Genomic DNA, 5,904 nt, shown 5'->3' with positions numbered 1-5,904 from the left:
GAGACATTTAACTAGGATTTAACTAGGATACATTTTCTGAGCAATGTTTCAAACACAGCAGTTACTTGGTTCCGTGCAACTGCATTTGTGGAAATATGTGCAAGAATCTGCATTATATGGAATAATGAATCAGTAACGAAACAAATCATAAATAATGCTTGAATCTCAATAACTACTTTCAATAAACGTTTCACAAGCTTACTATTGTTGCTGCAACCTATGCCAAGGCAATTAAATACTGGTGTGCCTTGTCAAACTGGTTGCATGTGTGGGGGTGATCCTGAGACGACTGCATGACAGAACTGTAACAAGCTTTTCTGGTTAATATAAGAGAACTAATCTTACTACCTCTAGGTCGCCCCCCCCTGGTCTAGTCCTCCCCCCGGCTTCCTGCTTCTGCCTTAATGGCTTGTATATTCTGGAGAACAGCATTCGTAGAGACCGGCTGGCAGAGATTCTGGAACGACGGGGAAAGGAATACAAGAAACACCATGCCAGGAACGCATCGCCACTAGTACCAGGGGCATTGGATTCAGATGAGAAAGGGGTATGGCAAGGGAGAAAAAAAAATGTTGAGGGAGGAATTATTTGATTCATTCAATTATATCTGAAATAATTGTCTAAATGTGTTAAATGTGTTAACTTCCTCATTGATGGTTAATCTGTTTAAATGCTAGGGAATTGATTTTTGTAGATTATTGATAAATGTGCTTATAAGTTGTGTTGGTTCATTGATCAATTGATTTGTGCATTCTTTCCATCTCCAGGATAAGCTCGAGTTTGAATACACTCCTCTTAGCTCCATCCAACTCTCCACTGCAGTATCCCATTCAGGGTTTCACAGTTCGCCCCATGGTCCCCACTCTCATTCCAGGTAGAGTATGCACTTCGGTGGTTCAATAACATAGGCTACATTTTACACATTTTGAAATGTGTAAAATGTAAATTTGTTGTAGAGCTTCAGGCAGAACGTTGATTCAATGATCCCCTCCTTGCTCTCGTTCTTGCTCTCTCTCCCAAACTCATTGACACTAAACCTGTTAGTGAATTGTTCCTCCTCTTGCATGCAGGTTCTGGATCAAAATGTGATAATTCAATGGCAATTCACAAATGGCTAGGGAAAGCACCGCACTCTGTATCGCCAGAGTCACATCAAATATATACATCGTCACAAGGGATGTCACTGATCATTCATCTTCAATTGTTGTCTGAAGTATATAGCCCTTAATCACAGTTACAGTCTCAAAGGGCTTAAGAGACCATGTATAACTATGACACCCCCTACATCTAGTCTCCCTGAGGGCAAGAAAGAAACTCCCTGAACTAGCAAAAAATAAATCTTGAGAAGGAATGCAGACACCCTAACTATCCCTGGAAGGGCTTGCTAGGAAATGGGTGCCATAAATGACGTGTATACAAGGAAACATTTTAAATAATTTAGTGACAAAAAATAAATGGAAATAGCTTCTATGGTGATGGGGTGCTGACCGGTTAATCTATCAGGGGATTCCAAGCATCCAGTCATGGATGCACACCAAACATGTAGATAACTGCTATTTGGTAGTGTTGCATTGTTTGTGTATTGCTTGATTTCAGCAATAAAGTGAAGGCCGAGAAATCGACCCTGATGAGTTAACGTTTGAAAACATTAAGATTGCATCACAGTAGGCAACAAGAGGCAGGATATTTTTTGTTCAGGCGATAAAAATATGCTCTTGACTATATCTCCGGCCTCACATCTACCCCCCCCCCCCCCTACCAACGCAAATAAAATACAATTAAATCAAAGCGTACTTATGATGTAATAGTTTAAATGTCCTTTCTATCCCTTCCATGACATCTGCATTTCGGGAAAAATATAGAATGAATTGGCACGATCAGGCAAAAATGTCAGTTCAGTCTGAGAGCTCTGGTCTTAGACTTAGTGGGGTTGCTTAGTGGGGTTACTTAGTGGGGTTGCTTAGTGGGGGTGCTAAGAGTTCAAATAGCTCTGGAGGAATATCCATATGTGTGTAATGTAGTAAGCTTGTATATTTCATGATTATATTATCATCAAACCATTGATTGAATCATCGAACAATCAATACAATTATTGTTCATGGACTTCACCAATAATGTACCTATATTATGAAATTCAGATTGGGCACCAGCATGCTAATTCCCCACGCAATGTTATGGTACTTCATAGAGAACCGCTTCGCGGCGTAGATGATTTTTTTTTTTTACTGCTCATGGCGCCCCCCACGTAATTTGGCGCCCCCCACAAATATGGCACCCCGGGCGGCTGCCCAGTTCACCCGTGCCTAAAACTGCCACTGCCTGGCATCAGTGAACAAACACACTAAACACACCTCTCCCTGTGTTTAACAGGTATCACTAAATGGTGCCAAAGGTGTGCTCCGTCTAGGGACCCCAAGTGAAGCAGAGTGTCGAAGGTGATTTACGAACCCCATCATTTTTTACATTGCTCCAATGTGTAACTTAAGTACTTGTGATTGGGATTGACTTGTATGAAACCTAATTTGTGAGAAAAAAAAACTAGGTGGTGGGAAGAATCTGCTGATCTTGGAGACAGAGAGCTTAGAGGAACTCAACAGACTTCTTGCGAAAGTTACCTACACCAGTACAGTGTACCACATACACACCGGTGACCTGGGTACTCGATTGATTTAGACCAAGAAACATCTGACTGAGATGTACTTCATTACCGATGTCATTGAAACTAAACTTATGCACAGGTTGAAGAAAATAAGATTTAGTTATATTCTAATGTCAATGAAATGTTTCCATTTGCAAACAAATCCCTCCCTTACTTCGGTATCAAATGTTATTTGTCTCATACTTATTTTAGGTTGGAGAAAAACCAACAAATTCATTATTTTTTTGCAGTTGACTTCATGTTTGAGTATCACCAAGATGTGTTCCCCATTGTCATTCGGCAACCACCCCTACCTGTCTACTATGACATTGGAACAGGTACAACTACAAAAGCCAGTCCTTACATATCATCCGTTTTTACCTTTTAGTACCGTCATAAACCCATACCTTCTACCTACCTATCTCTGGCCATCCTCTTCTCCTTACTCACAACCACAAACCTACCCAAACAAACTCTCTCTCCCACAGACATTAGCCATTGTGTGACAGTCACCACCAAGACCTTCATGCGATACAAGGAGTTGAGGGTAGTGATGGGCAAATGAAGCTTTTATAAAGCATTGAACCAGTTGAGCCAATGTTTCGAAAATGGGTTCATTACTCGAAGCTTCAGTGACAGTGACCTCTGCTGGCGAAGTTCGAGGCTGCAGTGGATTCAACGTATCCCTGCTTTGAAAACTATTTGACGCACAAACACACAAACCCAAATACTTAATAGCATGATCTTTTCACGAATAAAGATTGATCTAAATACAGATGTCTAAATTGTTCTTAAAGGGATATGCCTACCCAGATAGCAAAATGACATCGAATCAACGTTGAAATATGGTCATGGAGGTTGATTATTGGTTGTGGTTGGTTAAGGTTGAAAAATCAACATTGAATCAACATTGTTTTATGGTTGAAATTGCACATTGAAATGCCAACGGTGGATCAACATTGAATCAACATTGTTTTATGGTTGAAATTGACCATTGAAATTGACATGAAATGCCGACGTTAAATCAACGTTATTTCAATGATTGTTATCTTTTGTTTTGTTTTTGTGATTTTGTTTAAAACTAACGAAAATGTAAAAGAAATGAATGCATGTGTACATCTGTTCTTGTTCTAGTGATGTTACATTGTATGAAAAAAAAAAAGAACATTCACTGTGATTTAGCAATTGGAGAAGTCTATGATGTGGCAGGGTTTGGAAGGGGGGAATGTAGGTGTACACGTGCATATATTTCTTGATATGTAGCTCTGGCCCAGAGCTATAGAGAGAGCACAGCGTAATTATATATATATTTATCTTGGTAGACGACCGATTGCTTGCTAGTTTGTTAGCTCAACTTCACCATCTGTGAAGGTATCTCCAGGGGTAAATTGATTAAATAGCTACCTCTTTTGAATTGTCAACTGTCTATATTGTATCAGGACCTTTATGATGCATATATTGATATTTATTTTGTATATGCACAGCGTAATTATATATATATTTTTTATCTTGGTAGACGACCGATTGCCTGCTAGTTTGTTAGCTCGACTGCACCATGTGATGGTATCTACACCAACAATTACAAAGTTCAGTACTAGTGAATCTAACTTTTATTTAGTTAGTTATTTATGTTGGATTACTAGGATAATTTAGGTTGATTTAAGGACGGGTTTTATGATGCGATAGCTAGTAGAAATAACAGTGTTTGTTTAATTATATCCTGGAAAGGGTGATGTTCAGCACATGAAGCCCTACAGATGCCACCGATTCAACAATGCTGATTATGATGGGCGGTCTATTTAACCTGTATGGCTTTTTCGTTTTAACTTCTTGTTGACTGAATTGTTTCTCTTTCTTAGTGCCAAATTGATTCTCTTTCTTAGTGCCAAATTGATTATTTTTTGTTTTGCAATAGCCCTCTCTGCTCTCCTTCTCATTCATTTTTCCTTTTCTAGTTGCCTTATTAGGTCCTCCACAGTCGCCCCATCAGTCCCTGGCAGTCTGGTCCCTGGAGCAGCTGGCCCTGGCAAAAGTTATTCCTTCACTGTTGACCCCTGACTGACTGGCCCTCGGCACACAAATCCCTGGATCACCCGCCACTGGATCACCTGCCCCTGAATCACCTGCCCCTGGCAATGTGGCCTCTTGATTGCTCTCTCTGTCTCCTGTGATGTCCTTTTCAACGCTCTTGAAATCCACCTAAATTTCTCCCTCAATCTCTGTAACAATTACAAGGTAATGTTGCTGTTATATGTATTTTGCCTTTGCATTTGCAACTACTGTCATCTCCAATGTAAGAAAATGAATTAAAGCAAAACATTTCTGTAATGTGAATTAAATCATCTGCCACAATCAGAAACCAATACAATTTATAAAATGGATCTACCGGCAATTGTTAATTGGGTAGAAATGTGTCGATTATCTACATTGTGTGCAAATCCTCAGAGAATCCCTGCCTTCTGGTTGTTTTTTAAACTGAATGTACAAATATGAATTATGTAATCTCATTAGGAGTGTAGTCTATCCTTGAATTACATGAAATGGGGAATATTGTTAGCTGCATGGATCATACCGAAGTTTAATTTGGCGCAATATGTGTGGTCCGTTGCACTTGGTTCCGGAGGCACCCTCACAGAAGGGGGTTTCCTCCTCTTCGGTTTAGGTCGATGGATGAAAACTGTTGGGCCTGCATCGGGCCTCAACTTCAACATCCTATCTACTTTTGAGGCTTTGAATTGGTCATTTTCAAAGTCCTGGTAGGCTTGTAAGATCAGTTTCCATTGCACTTCAAATATCATTGGAAAGTCATAATTCTCTACACTTAGAATTATTATGCCCTTTGAAATGCTAACAAGTGATCTGAACATTACGTTACATCGTTTTTGACTGTTGCTGACTGTCAATAAGTTTTGACGGCTGACCATTGCCATCCATTTCTCCCTGCGCTCTTGGTCCTTGGGGAAGCCGTGATAACCCTTCTCGGACCGATTGGAGCATCCAAATGCTGCACAGCCAACCATGGTATGACCATTGATCTATAAAATGTTAGTTGTAACCAATGAACCATGACACCATTGAAGATCACAGAGCGGGTAACAACTGTTCCTCAACCACTCATGCCCCGACTTTTGAGAATAGATTAGAGGTCAGAGTTCATGACCAAACGAAGATCCTCCCTCCTAAACCCATTTTGACTTTGCTCAGGGCTATTCTAAGTATTGTAATGGCATAAAGTATAGTATATTTGCAACGTTATATGTTAATGG

At 40.0% G+C, this 5,904-nt stretch overlaps 1 long non-coding RNA gene across 2 annotated transcripts; it reads left to right on the top strand.

Moving 5' to 3' along the window:
• The first annotated feature begins 352 nt into the window (after nt 1-352).
• On the top strand, nt 353-4,682 carry LOC115534443 (uncharacterized). 2 transcript variants are annotated; one of them, XR_003974322.1, is made up of 4 exons: nt 353-547; nt 768-874; nt 2,371-2,435; nt 4,594-4,682. It is a non-coding gene; the product is annotated as an uncharacterized LOC115534443 (long non-coding RNA). The 2 variants fall into 2 exon arrangements; XR_003974321.1 differs by lacking the exon at nt 4,594-4,682 and adding an exon at nt 2,890-3,921.
• The last annotated feature ends 1,222 nt before the right edge of the window (nt 4,683-5,904 follow it).

Source organism: Gadus morhua, chromosome 2 (genome assembly GCF_902167405.1).
Source record: "Gadus morhua chromosome 2, gadMor3.0, whole genome shotgun sequence".
Lineage (NCBI taxonomy): Eukaryota > Metazoa > Chordata > Actinopteri > Gadiformes > Gadidae > Gadus > Gadus morhua.
Note: the sequence above shows the minus strand (reverse complement) of the source record. Positions and strands in the feature narration are given on the sequence as shown.